This window comes from Corapipo altera, unplaced genomic scaffold (genome assembly GCF_003945725.1).
Source record: "Corapipo altera isolate COAL_440 unplaced genomic scaffold, ASM394572v1 0, whole genome shotgun sequence".
Taxonomy (NCBI): domain Eukaryota; kingdom Metazoa; phylum Chordata; class Aves; order Passeriformes; family Pipridae; genus Corapipo; species Corapipo altera.
The window spans coordinates 11310875-11330047 of record NW_020884872.1 but is presented as its reverse complement, the minus strand read 5'-3'; the positions used below and the strand labels follow the sequence as shown (position 1 = coordinate 11330047).

Below are 19173 nucleotides of genomic sequence, written 5' to 3'. Positions count from 1 at the left end.
TCTGTCTGTCCTCTTTACTCCCCCATCAGGTATTTATAATCCCTCTGAGCATTCTTTTTTTCCAGGATGAACAGTCACAATTCTTTCAGCCTCTTCTTGTGTGCCAGGTGCCCTGAAGCCCTTCGTTGGACTCCCCCAAGTATGTTCACATCTCTCTCATGTTGGGGAGCCCAGCACTGGACCCAGCACTTCAGATGTGTCTTACTATTGCCAAGTAGAGAAGGATCGCTTCCCTTGAGCTGCTATCAGCACTCTTGACTAATGCAGCTGATGTTACCTTTAGTCTTCTTGGCTGCAAAGGCACACTGCTGGCTCATGTCTAACTTCATATCCACCAGGACATCCAGAGCCTTCTGTACCAAACTGTTTTCGACATGGGCATATACTGGTATGTGGAGTTATTCCTCCACGTGGTCAGGACTTGGCATTTCCCTTTATTGATCTGCAAAACTTTTGGCCAATTTCTTCAGGCTTTTGAGGTCCTCCTGAATAACAGGACACCAATCTGGTGCATCAGCCACTTTTTCAAGTTTTGTATCATCTGTAAACACACTGAGGGCGTGCTCTGTCCTATTGTCTGGATTATTACTTTGCTCAGTTCTGCAAGAAATTCAATGATGTTTCAGTAGTGAAACTTTTTATGCTACTTGCTGGAGCTCTTGCACTAGACTAAAATTCATCTGCTGTCTTCTTGAGTGACTTTTGTCAATTGTTCATATTGTGCCCTTGGAAATGAAACATAAGCAAAGATTTCTCCATTAGAGGTGATGATGTTCTAGACAAAAGGAGAGGGCTGGCAGAAAAAGAAGGAACTGTTTTGTACATCTAATACTAATACTATGTCAGAAAATGTGTTAGTACGAAGATTCAAGTAAGCCTTGCTCCTTTAATGTCCGCATGAGCCTTTTTTTTTTTTTTACAGAAACTGCTGTTTCACATACATGTATTATTCAAATACTCAATGTATTGCTGTTTTTCTTGCATTCATTACTTATGACCAGGCAGGATCAAACTACTTAAGGTAGCAAATCACTTTAGGAAATTACCATTGCAACGCTTCTCATAAACTCAGTAAGTATAGATCTGCAAACATACTTGAATCAGCATACAGATCATAAAATAATAGAATCATAGAATTATTAAGGCTGAAAAAGATCTCTAAGATTATGAAATCCAACCATTAACCAGATAGCATTTATGTTTCTATTGACATCTAAAAGAAGAGACACTTTGATAATCTTGCTTCTACAGGACAAGAGGACATTTAGGGTAATCGGGTTTAATTCTTTTGAACTCTGGAGTATCACACTTTAGCAATAGGCAAAAGTCCACCTTAGCTTTGCTGTCTACCTGCCATATTAGAAGACTGGTCCAAATTCACGCTTCTGTCTTCCTGGCTATTTACACCCATTTCTTTTTGTGCAGGTCTGGTCCTTTAGTTTAAAGTGCTGCTTTCACTTTTTGTTCTTTGCTCTTCCCTTTCTCTGACCCCTCTCCCTCCCATGCCCTGCTAGAAGGAAATGTTGCAAGTCATCTTTCCACTTTGGTTTTATAGCCTTAGTTAGCCACACATTTACCTTTCAGCCACAGTATTACCCTTCTTCCATTTGATAGTTGTTTCTGTTTTCTTTATTAACTCTACAAGTCCTCCACTGTACTGCTCCAGTGGCTATAAAAATTGAAACTAACACAGATTCTGGCAAAGATCATCTCTTTCTTAAACAGGGAAGAAGAATGGGAAGAGGAAACCTTCATGATTCTGAGATATCTCTTAGGTCAGTTCATCCTAGTCATCCCTTATGCAATGCTATCAAGATCAATAAGACTTGCTATAGAGTGACTTACTGAAGTTACTTTGGATAAATTATTCACCAAGAACTTCACAGTTTTTATGGTATTTTAAAACAATGATTTAAAAAATCTCAAAGGCGTGGCAATTCAAAGTATTGATCTTTAACTTGGAGATTCAGCTAATTATACCCAAACACCACAGGCTGATAAAGTTTTCAAAACTAGTCTGAAAAGTTAGGTCGGCTAATTCAAGTGATCTATAACATTCTCTCCTTAGGGTCAAGTTTAAGGCACTGTAGAAATACCTTTTAGAGCAACGGCAGCACTTTGCCTCCTGCCAAAATTAGAAAGTGTATAGAGCCTGAAGAGAAAAAATATGTATATTAGGAGAATTCAGCAAATTTCCTGGAACTTCAGTCCCTTCTATGTGTTCAGAAATTTATTTTATTATCATATTGCCCTGCAGATATCATTTAATTTGAAATAATTCTGCTGTAACCTTTTTACTTCTTTAACTCTTTCTACTTTGGGAGTATATCCTTTTGTGCATGACAAATACCAACCATGTAGAACTGCATTTAGAAAAATGTACACAGAATGTCTATAGTTAATGAGAGAAACATATAACATTGCATTTCAATCTCAAATGCAAAAATAAAACCTGGTTTTGGCACAGTTAGGAGAAGGACAACATAGCATAGAGCATTTAGAAAATGCTGCAAATAAACTGAAAACTACTTTACAATTCTTTTTTTTTTTTTTAACTCTGAGAAAATAGCTTTATTCAGCTTGATTAGTATTTTCAAGAGTCCTGTATCCTTCAAATTATACTCTTAGCAGTCAAAGCCATAATATTTTGCATTCTACTATACAGCTATACTGAAAACACCCTTGTTAAAGAGAGCCTTTGGTAAATGCTGCTTTGAAACTGAGCCTGAACAATGGCAACTCCTAAAGCTACAGTTTTTTCCCTAAAACAAGAAGTTATCAGCTGTTCTACCATTGTCCACTCTTCCCTGAAACCCATACTGAGGAAAAGTGTGAAAAATTACTAAAGGATGAAATAATTTCTAGACAAAATTTGTGTTTTGACTAAAGAAAAGAGAAGGAAACAGGAGGAGAATAAACATGATTTATGTTTCTGTTTTGTTCCATATGCACCAATTACAAACAAATTTAGCTGCTTGTGGTCAGAAACCCTAAGGATCTTGTGATGTGCATTCCTGTTTGTCTCTAATCTTATATTAAACATTGTACTGAGGTCTGTTAAACATTGATAAGCTTTTTTTGCACTGTAGGTCATCTGAGACCATTATACCTAAATTCTGTAAAGACCTGGATTAGGTTTATGCATTGTTATTGTGGTTTAGATACATCTCAGCACTCAGCCTATTCTATTCAAGGGAGAAAGTCAACCTGACTGTATATTAATATTGGTATCATTGTAATGATTAGTTGTTCAAACCTAAAAAGAAAAAAAATAATTCAGAGTAGTTTTCTGCTGCTCATTCTTCACTGCATCAAAGGAATTTTGTCAGTCTTTAAATATGGGAAATTTACAAAAATTCGCGTTCATATTTTTTATGTGCAAACCTATGTAAAGAACTCTAACCGTTTTAAACCCATATAATACATTGGTTCAGAAACATTGTTTCTCTATTTTCTTTATTATTTTTCAGAGCAAGAACCTTCTTCTCTTTTGGCTAAATATTTATTTCCCCCTTTCTGACTTTTTAATGTATGTAATACAACTTAGTATAGGTCTGGGTTTAGATAAATAATATATTCTATTTTTTTCCAAGAGATACATTTAAGGCAGGAAAACCCAAGAGCATTAGCAAACTACACACAGACTTAACTTTTCAGTACCATTTTTTGAGGTCTTTCGTTTGGTTGAGATTGGTCCATACAACCTTTATATTTACAGAAATAGTACCTGCTTATCTGCCTATTAATACAAATCATCAAAGGACAGACACATGTTCTATTTCCTGGGTGCAAATGGGAGGATGACAGAATGGCACCATAAATTTCTATGTCTTCTTCTTAGATCATTTTAGTTTCCATCTTGAAAGCCAGCAGCTGTTGTTTATCCTTCAGTATCTAAATACACGAGTTGCATCCAGTATGTCTTTACTCACTCTTCACTTGATTATGCTGGTGTGTAGATGACTCCTGGATCTCTAAAAGCAGCTTAGTCCAGATTGTTCTCTGTATCTCAGGATCACGGTTGTTCAAAGCAATTTCCCAATTTTCCCAATGAGATAAATATATTTGCTGATATCTATAAGTGGCTTGCTACAAAGTGGGATGTTACCCTGATTATTCTCTGCTGTTTAACAGAATGACACAGCCCTCTTCAGAGCATAAGTTTTCCTAAAAAATTTTCTGTTCTTAACTCTTAGTAGCATGTGAAAACCCTATAATCAGCTACCATGAATATTTCCTATTGTTTGTGTTTGCTCTTTTGTGTAGTCTTATCCTCTTAAGATCAGAACAATAAATAATTTTTGCCAAAGGACACTCAACTTGATATATGTCTGTTCAACTTTATAAACAATGGAATATATTGTAGTAATTCTTGAGCTTTAGATTTTGAACTTTAGAAATACATGTGGAAATCTTTTGTGTGTGAGTGTGAGATTACAGTAAGAACAGCTTATTTTATAACATCTAAATTTATCCTATTGTGAATTTATTAAGGTCAATGCTTTAAAGAAACAGAAGTAGATAAAAGAATGCACCTTAGCTTTGAAATTTTTTGCTTGAAAAGGTACAGGAAGGTTTGACAGGCTTAAACACGAAACAAAACCAAAACAAAAAGAAACCTAGAGTACAGAGTTTTGCTTTTTCTATTTCTTAGCTATCTCAGCAGAGTGAGAAGAAAAAATAATATTATGAAGAATTTCAGAAGCATCCCACTACTTTCTTCTGAGTAGTAAATGACCCTTCTGTTTTTCAAAATCCTATTTTTGTGTTCAGTTAAAATAGTAACTTTTGTCTATCATTATATATTTTTAATGTTCTCTATGTACTTCTGCAAACATTCCTGATGAAGTAGGCCATGGAAGAGTAATGTTTTTTTTTTTTTTTTTGGCCCAGCATACTAAAGCCAAGAACAAATTAATTGTTTGCAAAGTGCTGTACCAATAGATAGCTGTAAGGCTCCCAAAATCTGAGGTTATATACACATTAATGTGCTTTAAGCACTGGTGCTGGTAGTTAAACTAGAAAGTTAGCTGGTGCCTAATGTTGGTTTTGGTTTTTTTCCCCCTATGCATATCTGGATACAGCTGGTCACAGTTTCACCTTTTTTTTTTTCCCCTCCAAAATTGTATATATCATACTTAAATCTAGGTGGCTAAACCAGAAAGACAAATCTAAGAACCAGATAACAAAACTTAGACTTTGTTACTTTATGTGCCTTGAAAGACTGTATAAGCTTTGGCTGATACAAACTTTTGCTGAGGTACTTGCTAAAATATGAACTTTTATTTTGAGGATTGTTAATTGACAAGTTCCAAAATATTTGGGTTGTACCTGTGTGGAAGCATGTCTGAAAGCACAGAGGAAACAGATGAACCAAAGCTTTATTGGGTACATGGAGTGCCCTGTCCTTGATTATGTGCTGTCTTGGAAGTCTAGTGCTGCAGACCGAGGCATTACCATAGAAATGATATTTTCATAATAATATGGCAAATATGTTTTGCCTATTCTTTTTAACTCTCTCACCCATTTTCACTGTGAAGCTCTTTTAAACATTTTTTTCTTTTTTCTTTTTTTTTTTTTAAGTAGTTTTCAGTCTTGGATCCCTGTCTGCACGTCTAACACACACCAAGCTTATTACTCCTTAGGAGTCAGCACATGCTGGAAGTCAAAGGACAGATTTTCACTGTAACTACAGAAAAATCAGGCATTTGACCTAAAGTCACATATCCTTCTCCTTATTAATTAATTCAAGAATTAAGAACGCAGACAAAGGTGGATGATAACATGAGTGACTCTGCAAGCCCATTGCAGCCCACAGGCTCAGCACCTTAAATATTGGAAGCCCGATGAGACATAAAACCCATAGCTCTGGAAAGAGCTGTGTCAGTCAGCTTGACAAGTACTCTGTTTGTTTAGTTTGATTGTTTGTTTTTTTTTTATTTCCATCAAATTTCATGTCAACTAAGGCATATTGCTGATTAAGACCTTAGGTCCACAAACAACTGAGCTTTTGCAACAACTCGCTGCTGGTACTGAGGTCTTATTGATCACAGTCCCAAAGTCCTTCTTTCTACCATTTTGACACTACCATTAAAATTAATTCCCACTCAGAAAGACAGGAGGTAAAAATAACTTGAGATTGCAACAGAGAATTAGGCAAAGAGCAGAAAACTGTTCTATACTCTCTTCCGTCACAGCGCTATGAAACTGAAAGGGGAGGGCAACAGCCTGGCCCTGTTCGTGTGCCAACGCTGCAGTTGTCTAAAATGAGAATACAGAAAGGTCTTTCTCATTCTCATGACCACCCTAAAAAGAAATTAAAAATATATATCTATTTTTTTAACTGGGGGCACAGAAAAATATTACACACATGTATTTATTACACGGGAGAAGAATAAGGACAATATGTTCAACCGAACTTTACTCTCTACCTCTCCACATCCTCGCTCTCAATCCTCTTTAAAGACTCACAGTAAATTCAAGGGCCCATGTCTCCAAGGCAAAACTACATGCAAAAGAAGAGTAGGTATATTTTGGAAAGGTGACAAAGCACAAAGTGTATTTGAGATCTGTGGAATTATATAGTACATCTGTGGGCAACTTCCCGCTCTGAAGTGACTGAAATAAACAATTGTTTTGCAAAAAACTTTTATACTCAGCAAAATAGTGACAACATTTTCCAAAATGCTTAGATTTAAATGATTTAGGTGGTGACCTATGAAGTTTTTGAAGAAATATTTAAAGAAAAATGAGTATTTTATTTGTTTTTATTAAACTGCTTTTATTACAATGCATTGCAAATAGGAATTCTTATACTGCTGACATTGCAGGTTGAGTTATGAGACAATAGAGATATAGGCTGCACATTAGATTGTGTCTACTTTTATCAAATTGGTTGAGTGGATGAACTTTTCAGGTGAAATTTGAAAAGTTCAGATTTTGAGCAAATATTAGGAAGAAATGAAGCAGATCTTAAAAGAAAGATACATATATATTGCATTATTTAGAGTCCAGAAATGCAAGTAAGAATAAGTTTATGTAGATTTAATTGAAAGATATTTTGAGTTATTTGTGTTATTGTCTTTTTGGTAATCTGAGTTTCTGAAGAGTAATTTGTCAATGTAAAACTCAGATATATGCTGGTAATTGTACTTAATATGAGTGGCAAAGTGATTTTGTTTCAAATATGAAATGCTTTAAATTCATGGGATTCAGCTCAAATCTAAATCTAAAATTTTGAACCTTCCTTTACATAATTTATAAAAAGAGTTTCAGAAATGAGTTCTGTAAAATATTCTGCTTTTCTCTAGAATAATACACCTTGAACTTTGGAAAATGTTTATAGCTACTAAGACATTTCTTTTTCTTTCTGTTATTTATGTTGAATACTTCTCATATGGGATGTAATTCTGCTGAATCAGAAAGATTGTTTATCAGATAGGTAGATAGATAATACACCACAAAGGTGATAGAATCTGTTCCAATTGATTTTTAGCCCTACCAAGCAGTTCCTGTTGTTGCATATGAAATATGCAAGGTTCCAGAATGCCGTTATGTCTTGAAAGTAAATAATAGTACAATTTCCATCCCTATTCAGAAACAGATCCTTTACTCAGATACATACCACCATAACTACAATTGGCATCAGTAGCAGCTGTGCATATGTAACTAAGGGCAAAGCTTGGTCCTAAATCAAACTCATTTCCTGCTGCAAAAATATCAAGTTTATATTCAGTTTATATTTTAGATGAGCCATTCAGTTATCTTTCTGTCTTCAGTAGCATATCATAAATTGTAAACCTTTAGTAATTATTTGTTGCATATTGTTCCATTACATTGCCAAAACAGTTAATATGTATTTCTATTATTCTGCAAAAATCAGTCATATGTTCTAGGCAACTCTTGCTATTCTGAATGTTTTTGAGACAATCCAAAAATTAAGCCCTGTAACCCAGTAAATACAGTATTGACCTTGCTAATGACAGATTTCAGGTTTTACAGTAGCTCGGCAAAGCCTAAGGATTTTTCAGGCTTTGTCAGGACTTCTCTTGGCCTTCTCAGAGCTATGTTTCACATTATTTAGCTGTAAAAACAATATTCTAATTACCTATTTCCTAATGGCCATTTCCTAATTTGTTTTACTTTTGCTGAACTCAATGTAACGAAGTAGTATAACCATAATTTTTGTATAGATGATACTTCTAAGTAATTATTTTGTGTAGAATGAACTATTTATGACCCTACCATAATGATGAAACATAATGGAATAAAAGACTGGGAGTGAAACAGAGCCCTTAAATGTGAGGAAAAAGCTTGTAGTGCAGAGTGTACAGGGATGGGGTCATGACAGAGGTAGCACTGAAACTCTAGTGCTATAAGGAACTCATGGGTGGTCACTTACCTTTTGATAGGGAAATACAACCTTCAAACCTGGGTAAAACCAGTTTATAGAATTAACAGGAGAATGAAGAACAAAATAAGAAAGATGCTTGTTTGACATGTAAGAAATTCAGATGGGGGCCTTCCAGTCAAAAAAACCAAAACAAAACAAAACAACAAAACAAAATCTGACACAACAAAAAACACAAACAAGGTGTAAAAAGCTGTGTTAGTAATATACAGTTGGTCTGAAACAAGGAGCAAGAAGCTGTCAACATGAACATGATACACGGATTGCTGATGACATGCTACAGTGCCCCACTCCTTTATGATGCTGCAGAATGTAAGACCTATAGAAGCAGTCAAGGGCAAAGAATAATCTCACCGAAAGGAGTACAAACTCCAAGAAATTTCTGTATGACTCTACAATTATAACTGTCTATTATAACTGCATTATTACTGAGACTTTCCTCTGAAATAGTTTCTCCCCCCCCTTTTATTTTCTTGTAATTTCTATCATGCAGCTAATAAATACTTGATATTGCATAAAAAGTGGGTTTGGTTTTTTTTTTACCTTTTACCAAAAGAAACATTTTGAGCATAACAGGTACACCTTGGTGATCTTTACCAGGGAATGCAGCCTCTATATTGATCATACCATCTGCTCACACACTTGAGGAATTTCTGAGTCTCAGAGATAATCCCCATGTAGAATATTTCTTCATCCTATTCATGTGTAAATTCTCAACAAGTCAATTTAAACAGAAAATTGTAGCATTGCATTCTTCAATGTCTTGAATAGGTACTTTTTTCTAAGGGATAAGAAAAGCATCCATGCTCTAATTTCCTGCTTCAAAAGAGCAAATATTAGATGACCTTAGAGTTCAATATATTTCTTTAGTTTTTTTATGTCTTATTATAAAATAATGATCTTTGGTGATCACTATTAAGATCTCAAGATCATTCTTACCCCGTATTACCTTGTTCTGGGTGGACTAAATTTCAGATGGTAAAAAAAAAATAGTATCTACAACTACTTGAAATAATTGTCTTTTACCTATCTCTTGGCAAAAACAAAATTTCCACCAACATTATTACTAAAGAAAAATATATTCTTCATGATACAGACTTACTCATCCAGGTGCTTACAGAGGAGCAGAATTACTCTAAGAAGAGACTCCTCATTATCTTTAATTCTCTGTATTTACTTCTGTTTTAGAAGACTAAAGACTCTTAAATACCCATTGTTTATCATTCAGTTTAACTTGTGAAAAGAAGTGTAACAAGGAAAGCAAGATAGGCTTGTGAAAGATTAGGTTCTATATTCGTAAAATTTAGGTATTTGGAAGATCATAAGATTTTTTTGCCAGTCATCATAGGAAATATGATTCATTTCTCTGATTTAAGTAGAATCTTCCTAGAACTGTTAAATTTTTCAGAGGAACAGAGCGATGAGATGACTGGCTGAAAATATTTTCCTAGACATTTACCGAAAGAAATAATACATAAAAGACTGTCGGACTTTATCTACCCTCACCAATGAATCCTAACTGTACTGTCCTTAAATCCAATTAGTTCCTCGTATCTATCATAACTCAGAAGATGAGTTATGTATTATTCTCCAGTAATACTGAAAACATCAAATGATGACTTTTCATAGGACACTGACTTGCAGCATAAAGCAACAAAACAAGCACATATTTGGACCCTAGTTCTAATTCTTAGAGAAAGGTGTCAGTCACAGGTTTAGGTGGGCAATGGCAGTGGGATAAGAGTGAGGATAAGAGAAATAATGACACTGGAATTTCCTCCAGCACCTTCAGCAAGGAGGAGTTCAGGTTGCAACCCACATCAGTGGTTGTAAGGAGGTACACATGCATGCTTGCGGGAAGCTCCCTTCCTGCTTGGTCAGATTTTGGAATGGGCACATATTCAGGGCAGAATCCAAACAGCAAAGTAAGCCTACTGTGTCTGTTACCCAGTGTCTCTACACAACATCAGTGAGCAAAAGACTGGTAATAATGCTCGTAAATCACTTCCTGTGATTTTTTTTTCCTGTATTTATCTTTATGTTTGAAATCATATTTTTGAAGTTTGACAGTTGTTTTTTGATTCATGAATGGCTGCATAACATTTATGCTGGAGGCAACATTTTGCATCTCCAGCAACCTGCATATGTGAAGACCATACATGGGTTTCTACCCTTTCCAGACCATAAGCTAATACACATAATCATGCCTTTATTTTCTCCTCTACTTTTTGAAGAAATAGGTGTTTGAGTTTTTAGCTTTTACAAAACAGGAGTTTATATAATTTAGTGTAACAGGTGTTTGCACTTCAATGTTTCCATGGAAGTATCTAGTTTATTAAAAATTAGTTTCTTGCAGGTATAGTGTCTTGAAAAGAAAGCCCTCTCTGGTGTCATGAAAATAATTGCTCTACCTCTTCATGATTTTTAACCATTATGAACTAAGGAACTTTACTAACTATCATTAAAATATCTTCTTATAAATAAAAATATTCATGCCAATTAGGGCAACTCTTTTCCATATTTTTATATATATTGATAGATCATTGGGTGTGATCTAAAACCTTACTGTAATTGTTGACAGAAAATGTTGGACCAAGTCCAAGGCAGTGAAGATAAATAAGTAGAAATGGAAATGAAACTCGTAGAAAACACTAAGTATTATCATAATCTATTTCCTATTTGCATTTCTGTCCATTCTCCATCAGTGTTTTAAGATCTTTTCTAATGAAAGAAAACAGCGTGTTGAATGTCAAGAGCTGAACAAGAACTGAAATTCATTTTTAGGATGAGGGAAGTGACATGAAATTGAATAGAACTTTTACCGTCAACATTATTCATAAGGACCATTTGTTGATTAAACTATCTGTTGTACTCTCAGCATGTCATATCACATCAATCACATATGAATTTAAATTAAAGCCATATTCCAAAAAATAATAATTGCCAAGTTGCCACGTGTACCATCTGAGTGCTAAATTTAAGCTTTTGCAGTACTTCAGCAGCTGCATGAAGCCATGAATAATTCATTAACTGTATGAAATAGTAGATTAGAATTAACCAACTAGTTGCATATTTTATCTAATGTTTAGAATTGGAGAAATATAACTAGCAAATTCACCAGATACTTCCTAATGAAAAGCAATTATTTTGTGCAACATTGTGGAAGATCTACTTAATCCTTAATATATAGTTTAGATAAACAGAGAGGAATTGAGCTAAATTGCAGAATTGCGGGGTGAAAAAGAATGAAATGAAAGAAAGAGGAAAAGAAAGTCTTCTGCTGGATATAGGTAATGTACAAGTGGCTTGTGAAATGGCTCCAGGGATTTTTGTTCTTGGATTTCTTAACAGGCAACAGATGTTGGTTTTTTTTTTATAAGCTTGCTTTCATTCATCATTTTTTTGTATTTTTAGATGGAAGAAATCATTATATACTTTCTTTGCACATCAGGAGTGATTTGTCTTTTTTCCTAAGTAACAAGCATTACAGTCCATATTCTCCATTCCTGAATTGCCAGAGATAGGTCCATACCGGGCTTTCACATTTTTTGTAGCTGATGAGCAACAACAACTATCTCATAGAAGGAAACTGAAAATTTTCTTTGCAGGCACTACAAATTCTTGTTCTTAAACAAGCTACCAACACATAAACAGTGCATTTTATATCAGTAGGCTAAAAAGTAAAGTATTTTTAAAGCCAGGAAAAGAGTGACTTAAGTGACTTGTCTCACCAAGAAGTGACTTAAATCACAGGATTTTATAGACTCACAGACTATCTCAAGTTGGAAGGAACCCACGAGGATCATTGAGTCCAACTCCCTGCTCATTGGAGGACTATTTAAAACTAAACCACATGGCAAAGAGCACCATCTAGATATTTCTTGAACTCTAACAGGCTTGGTGCCATGATCACTTCCCTTGAGAGTCTGTTCCAGTGACTGACTACCCTCTAAGTGAAAAACCTTTCCTAATGCCCATTCTGAACTTTCCCTGACACAACAAAAATCACTCTATCTGAGGAAAGTATTTTCTCTTTCAGAAAACTGCTGGCTTTGGAAGCTGACAGGGTATTTGTCTTCCTCTTCATCAAAGGGGAGTGTGACTCTTGAAACCTTTATTGAGCATTATGCTGACCTCAGGCCTCTGGGTTGGCACCCTTTAAGTTGGAGCTTAAACATTTTGATTGTGGAGCTCATGGATGTATGTGATTGTAACTGAGGGGTTTTTTGATTATTTTTGTGATGGTATTCCCTTTAGTCTGTGAGAGCAGGTACAATAACACATTGTGAAAATTTGTGACTGAGACTGCAGCATGACTCCTAAGGGAAAATAGGAATTAATAACAGTATATCCTGTTTTGAAAAAGAGAAGCTCCATCACTGAGCAAAGATGTGAAACCTCATTCCTAGAATACCCTTTGCCTACTTTCTTTTATAGTCATACTTTCATGTGTAAAGTAGGGTGGGAAGATGTTTGTGATACTGTCTGTAACTTGTGTGGGACTTAATGGGTTTTAACTTTTTTTGGTTAATACAGATGCTTATTCATTCTTAGTGAAAAGAAATTTTAATCTAACTACTTTTTTGAATGATTTATAACAATCATATCCAGGCCTTCACTTCTGAATTATACTGCTATCTGCAACTAGTAGAGGAGCATTTATCCTACCTACTATAAAGAGGTCAAATCGTGCCAAATTGAATTTAGGAAATTGTGTAATTTAGGGCACAACACAAGAATGTATTTCCTTGCTTTAAAATTACTGTTACTATTACTACTACTAGTAGTAGTACTCCTACTACTGCTACTAGCAATAATGATAATGATGGGGGTAGAGGGAGGATGTTGCATGAAAAGGGGAGATTGTCTTGACGCTTAGTGTTGGGAGACTTCCTTGATCCTTAGTGTATGATTTGCCTGTCAGTGCTCCAGGAAAGCCGAGACCCTTGTGCCCGACCAATCTGTCAGTGACTTGTTTTAGGTACCCTTCACTGAACAGTCCTTCTTGATCGGAGGGAGATTCAACTGCCCTTTTCTGGGAACTACACCAACAGCATAAGGCAGACCCCTCAGTGAGTCTTCCCAGTGTGTTCCCACTGCTGGCAACTGCCAACGCCTGTGAAGAACTCACTCTAAAAATTTACAGAATAACCCTCTTTATTAATACAGAGTTCGTACATTAAGGTTCAAAGAATGCTGGTGATGGTATCTGACTGCAAAAATGTATTCAAAGCAATACACAGGCAAGTTCTAATCCCAGTAAAATTATTCAGAGCATGTAGAGTATTGTTCTTGTCCAACAGACATCCCTATGGGGGCAGAAGACAGGTTCAACCTGTCAGTAGACTCCACCAATTATGATGGAGTCTCCACCAACTTTTCCCCCATTTTGGACTTACTTTTATACTATTTCTTTATGTTTAGGTGGAGCTTGAGTGACTTTAGTCATAAATATCTTTGTTGTTGGTCAGTGTAAAATTGTCTTGCTTCACGTTTAAAGATACAGCCAAAAAAAAAAAAGTAGAGTTCATACCTGGGGGGTTGGGGTGGTTGCACTTTGGAGGCAGGTAACTTTGGGTTGTAGGTGCCTATTAATATTATAATCAGACTTTAATGAACCATATTCATCTGAGGAGAGAGATTTCACGACAGTTGTTGGCTCAGCAGCAGGACATCTTTTCCTGTCTCCCTTGGCTGATAGGTGTTATGAGGTTTTATCAGCTGCAAAGTACTGCTGAGTTCCATTCCCTGCAAGGATTTCTACAGCACCTGGCCACAGTGTCTCCACTCCACTCCACTCCACTCCACTCCACCCTCCATTCCATCCCCTTTAGCGGGTGCTTACTGTTGTAAGGAGAATCATCATGGAGCTGCCAACCATGTTCCATCTAGGGAGTAGCAGCTGCATTTTACCCTATAATTTCCATACTCTTGTAACTTCTGTTCAGATTTGAATATAACTTTTCAGTTCCCTCTAATTTTTACCCCCAGTTGTCTTCCCACAGAAGGGTGGGAAGGCAGGGGGAGAGAGAAAGAATGAAGAAGGGAGGAAAGGGAGAGAGGACAGAGACATGGGGAATGCTACCAGTATATTAGAAGCAGCATAGCAATAATACCAAATGGTATTACTTTTACATAGAGTAATATATCAGTCCTTTAGTGTAAAATAATTGCAGTGATGCAGTACTCTAATAGAGGGAACTATTTTGAACAGTTTAAGGTACTCAAGCATTGCTTTTATTTGCTTTGCAACTGCTTATATACAATAAACCAGGGGCTTACAACTGCCAGTGCTTTAAAGATATCTAAATGAGAAAACTCCTAGTCCAGGCAAAACACTCAGAAGAAATAAATAAAAGTGAAGAGACAAAATGAATTAACAGTGCAGTGAAAAGCAATTGATTAAGGTGACGGGCAGTCTGATTGAATGACAGAACAGTTGGCCCAGTGCAAAATTTAATTCATTGAGGTTAACAGGAACAACTTTCTACATAGATATTGTACTTTGTCAGCCTCTTATTTTTCTTCATCTTTTTCCCACTCTGTCAAGGAGATAATTGAATAAAAACTTTCAATGCAGGTTTGTGTATTGCATTACTGTTTCTGATTTTTTTCTTTGGCATGATTTTTTATGGTGTTACCAAGCACATACATAAAGACAAATATTTGTTCCATCACCTAAGCTTGTATTTATAGTAATTTAAAAAATCTCCCAGTATGATATATTTCTTAGGATCTCAACTAATTAGGACAACTGGTCAAATGGCACATTCCTGATTCTGCCAGTTTATATGGCAATTAAGAAAATTCTGCTCTAGTAAGGTAATTTCATAGTCAAAAAAGGATATATTGCTATGTATAATTATTCTGTGTAATTATAATATTGTTTAGGACTTACAAGATGCCTCCTACCTCATGATCTCAAAAAGTTCCTCAGAAGAATTTGATTTGTGTTCAGACCGTGGTACATCTGCTACTACCTCCATTTTACAGATAGGGAAAATAAATGATAGAAAGTCAATATATGTGCAAAAACCTATGCAGTAAGCCATTCAAAGAAGTTGATTAAAAGAACTAGAATCAAAATTTTGTCTCTACTTTCATTCACTAATTTCAGATGCATTCAAATGCACGCTAGATTGTATGTCTTAGGCATGTGTCGTCAGAGGTCTCCTCTAGAGTATACACACAAGGTATGTTTGGCTTTAACCCAACCCACTTTATAGATGCTTCAAACAGCTGAATCCAAATTTGCACATCATAATTTAAATCTGGGAAAAATGAAAGGCTCATGGCCTACAGACTTGTCTAAGAGGGGCAGCAGCTCTCAGAACTGCTCTTGGAGCAGCAATTTCCTTAATACCTCCTCCTCAGGTCTTGTCTGAGTCACGGTTGTATCCGTGCACTTCACAACATATCCACAACACACACATACTCCAATGTAAGGACTTTGAATTGAAAAAGCAATGCCGAGTAAACATCTGTCACTTTTCATGATAGATGAAAAGTGAATAGGAACAAAGGAATTGCACAATTTTGTGTTAGAATTTAATTATTTCTGTTTTCAGGTCTTAAAAAACAGCATAAAACAAAAAATAGATTTCAAAAATTTCAGTTAAAACTTTTTCTTTACATCCCAATACTTATCTCTTCATCAACATCAACCTTTATGTAGCTCAAAATCCCTAAGGTGTCTTTCAGATATTGTGTTTCAGCACAAATCTACTCTTTCCTTCCTGTAATAAAATTTCAGTTTCCCCCTCATAAATATATACTTCAAATGTTTCTATTCCATATTAAATAATAATTTTTGAAAATGAGGAATCTGTGAATCAAACACAGAAAATTTTCCTATCATCTAGAGTCTGTGTAGATGATAGGGAAAGAAACTTCATCAGGCTGAAAGAAATTTAATTAATGTTCCAGTCATCCCCAAGATACACGACATGATCGACATACAAAACATCTGGGGGTGAGGAGGTAATAAAGAATGAATCAATAGTCCATATAGTTCACATTTCAAATATTTTGCAGCAATTAGATCTTTAAAAAGGTGTAGAAGAAACTGAGACACCAGAATAAAATTATTAGGAAGAAAGGTAAAATAGAACAATAAAGGATAACTCTCCCATAATAACAACAGAAATAATCAAGGAGTAGTGAACATAAATTAAAACACAATTCCACCAACTTCTTTCCATTGAGGGTGGCAGAACACTGGAACAGGTTGCCCAGAGAGGTCTTGAGTCTCCCTTTCTGGAGACATTCAAAACTCACCTGGATATATTCCCTTGTCACTTGCTCTAGGTGACCCTGTCTTGGCAGGCGGGTTGAACCAGGTGATCTCCAGAGGTCCCTTCCAACCCTAACAATTCTGTGATAATAGTAATTAGAAGAAGAAATATTTTTAAAAACATTTGTTTATCACAAAATGTGCAGTTCAGGGTCACTGTGTCTTATCAGGCATTTAGAAAAAGAATTAATCATTATTACATAATGCAAAACTATTTAGTGTTAAAACATACTATTGATGTGGAATTGCTGAAAACAAGCTAGAGGGCATAAGTCAGACTTTCTCTGATTTTGCAGATTTAAGAGGAAATATTCCTTGCAGCTACTCTATGAATGTCTAATACGGAAACCTTCCTTCAAATCCATCTTGGAGGTGGGATAAGAAACCATATGTTGTATTGAGCCACTGCCATACACTGTGGGCTTTCTGCTACATGGTTTTGGATTGGGGAGGAGGGGGGAGAATAAAGAAATCTTAGTTTTTCTATAGGCTCAAAGTAAGAATTTAAGTCATGTTTTCTCTTATTCAGGATGTAGTTTTTGGCCTCTCTAAACTATCCCTTTGTCTCTAAAGTATATTACATATATAATATGTAATAATATATATAAAGTATATTGCATAGTATATCTTAAAGATGTTTCGGCAAGGTACTTACAGTTAAGTATTCTGCAGAAAAATACTGCTCAGACTTCTCCTTTCTTTACTGTCGTAATTTCAAATTGGAGTCCCTTAGTTCAAGTCCCTTGTTTCTCTCCAGCTGAACTGGAAAAACATGCCAAAGTTGTGATGTGAACAAACAAGGACAAGGAAAACCTGTCTAACATAATTTTACTTGACACCTAAATTATGGTCATGTTGGGTTCAGAAAATAAAGAATGCAGCAGAAATCGACTGGGCCATTTTTCCTTTAGTGCCAGTACATTCTGTGTTGTCATGTACTGTATATCAAAAATATACACAACTAATCAAAGCTAACTAAAAGTTTAGGTCAAAGTATTTTTCTCAGGAGCTACTTTGAACTTATAACTACAATACTAGGTTGAAAAATAGTTGATTTTTTTTATCCTATTAGTTGTAATGTTACTATGCTAGAACCTGCTCTCATTTATTTTTGTATGTTAGCTGGAAAGCTCATCCAATTTTTGATTTTTATAAATGGTCTTCAACACTAAAACAAATTAGTACCTTTTAATTCTATATTCACTTTAAATAAGTGGAAATTTCATTAAATCCAATGCAAAATTAGATATAAGGTTTTTTGCAACTTTGACATTTTTTCTACTTTTAAAAGAAATATAATTTTGCATAATATTCAAAAATTGTAATAATTACTGATCTATCAAAACACGTTATCATTTTTAATATATCTCTAACCTGACATAGTATACAGACCATATGAAGTAAAAAACACATAAGGAAGACCTTCATTGCTTTTAAACTGTTGTATATGTCAAATGGATGCAATTTCTAGAGATATTATTTTTCTTTTGTTTTAAGGAGCAAATTTGTTGCAAGTTCTTCTCTTCCAAGAGCCTTGTCCACCTGATCATTGAAGCTAAGTTTGACCACTGTTGGCACACAGACAGGTTACAGGGAGTGTAGCTACAGAGATGACTGAAGAATAAGTCATTGCTCCAGGAATCCTAAAGGATAGAAATAAGTCATTTTATGTCTTTTTGTATCTTTGGACAACATCATCTCTGTGGACTTGTCTAACAAAATCTGTCTTACTTTTCTGAATGCTCCTCATTTCATCCTTCAAGTGTCCCTGCCTGAAAAGTGCTGATAAAAGGCCCTCATTCTGGCTGATTGGGAAATGAACAAAAAGATGTCAGTTCTGCTTTTCTTTCCAATATTAATATTAAAGTTTGATGGATTTTGAAGAAAATGAAATTTTGAGATGATTAGCTAAACCTGCAGTTTTAACTAATCAGAGCCTTAATCCACCATAACACTTATACATGCATCAGGATTTTAAGCATGTGTATGTGAGTTCACACAACTGAGATTTTTAGAAAAGAAAACTGTCTAAGTAAAGTGTAAAGTGAGCTTTTAGAATTTCCTCAGACTTGTATAAAATTGTGCAAAGTTGAAACTTGGAGAAAATATAGAACAATGTTTATTTTATTTGGATTTTTAGTTGTTGGAAACATCCAGGTATCATAAAAGTATATTAAAAAAAAATCTAAATTGCTCTGTTTCAAAGAACTAGAAACGTGAAAGGAAACTGGGAAATTCTGCTCTGACTATATTTCATTGTCTTACAGCGTACCCATGAAAGGGCCCTGATTTAGTGTCTGATACTTATTCTTCAGGTATGTTATAGAATTTTCATCAAGGCTAGGGTGATATCACCAGGTTGACCAGAGATATGATGAAATTCCTGTTTACAAGAAAAATGGTTGTCCCTTGTCTATTGAGAAAAAAAAAAGAGCCTTGACTGATACATCATTGTCAACCTTTTCTGCCA

General features: G+C 35.2%; 1 protein-coding gene across 2 annotated transcripts in view; it reads left to right on the top strand.

Moving 5' to 3' along the window:
• Positions 1-19173, top strand: part of IL1RAPL1 (interleukin 1 receptor accessory protein like 1) — a 697887-nt gene that overhangs the window by 267361 nt on the left and 411353 nt on the right. The window lies entirely within an intron of this gene.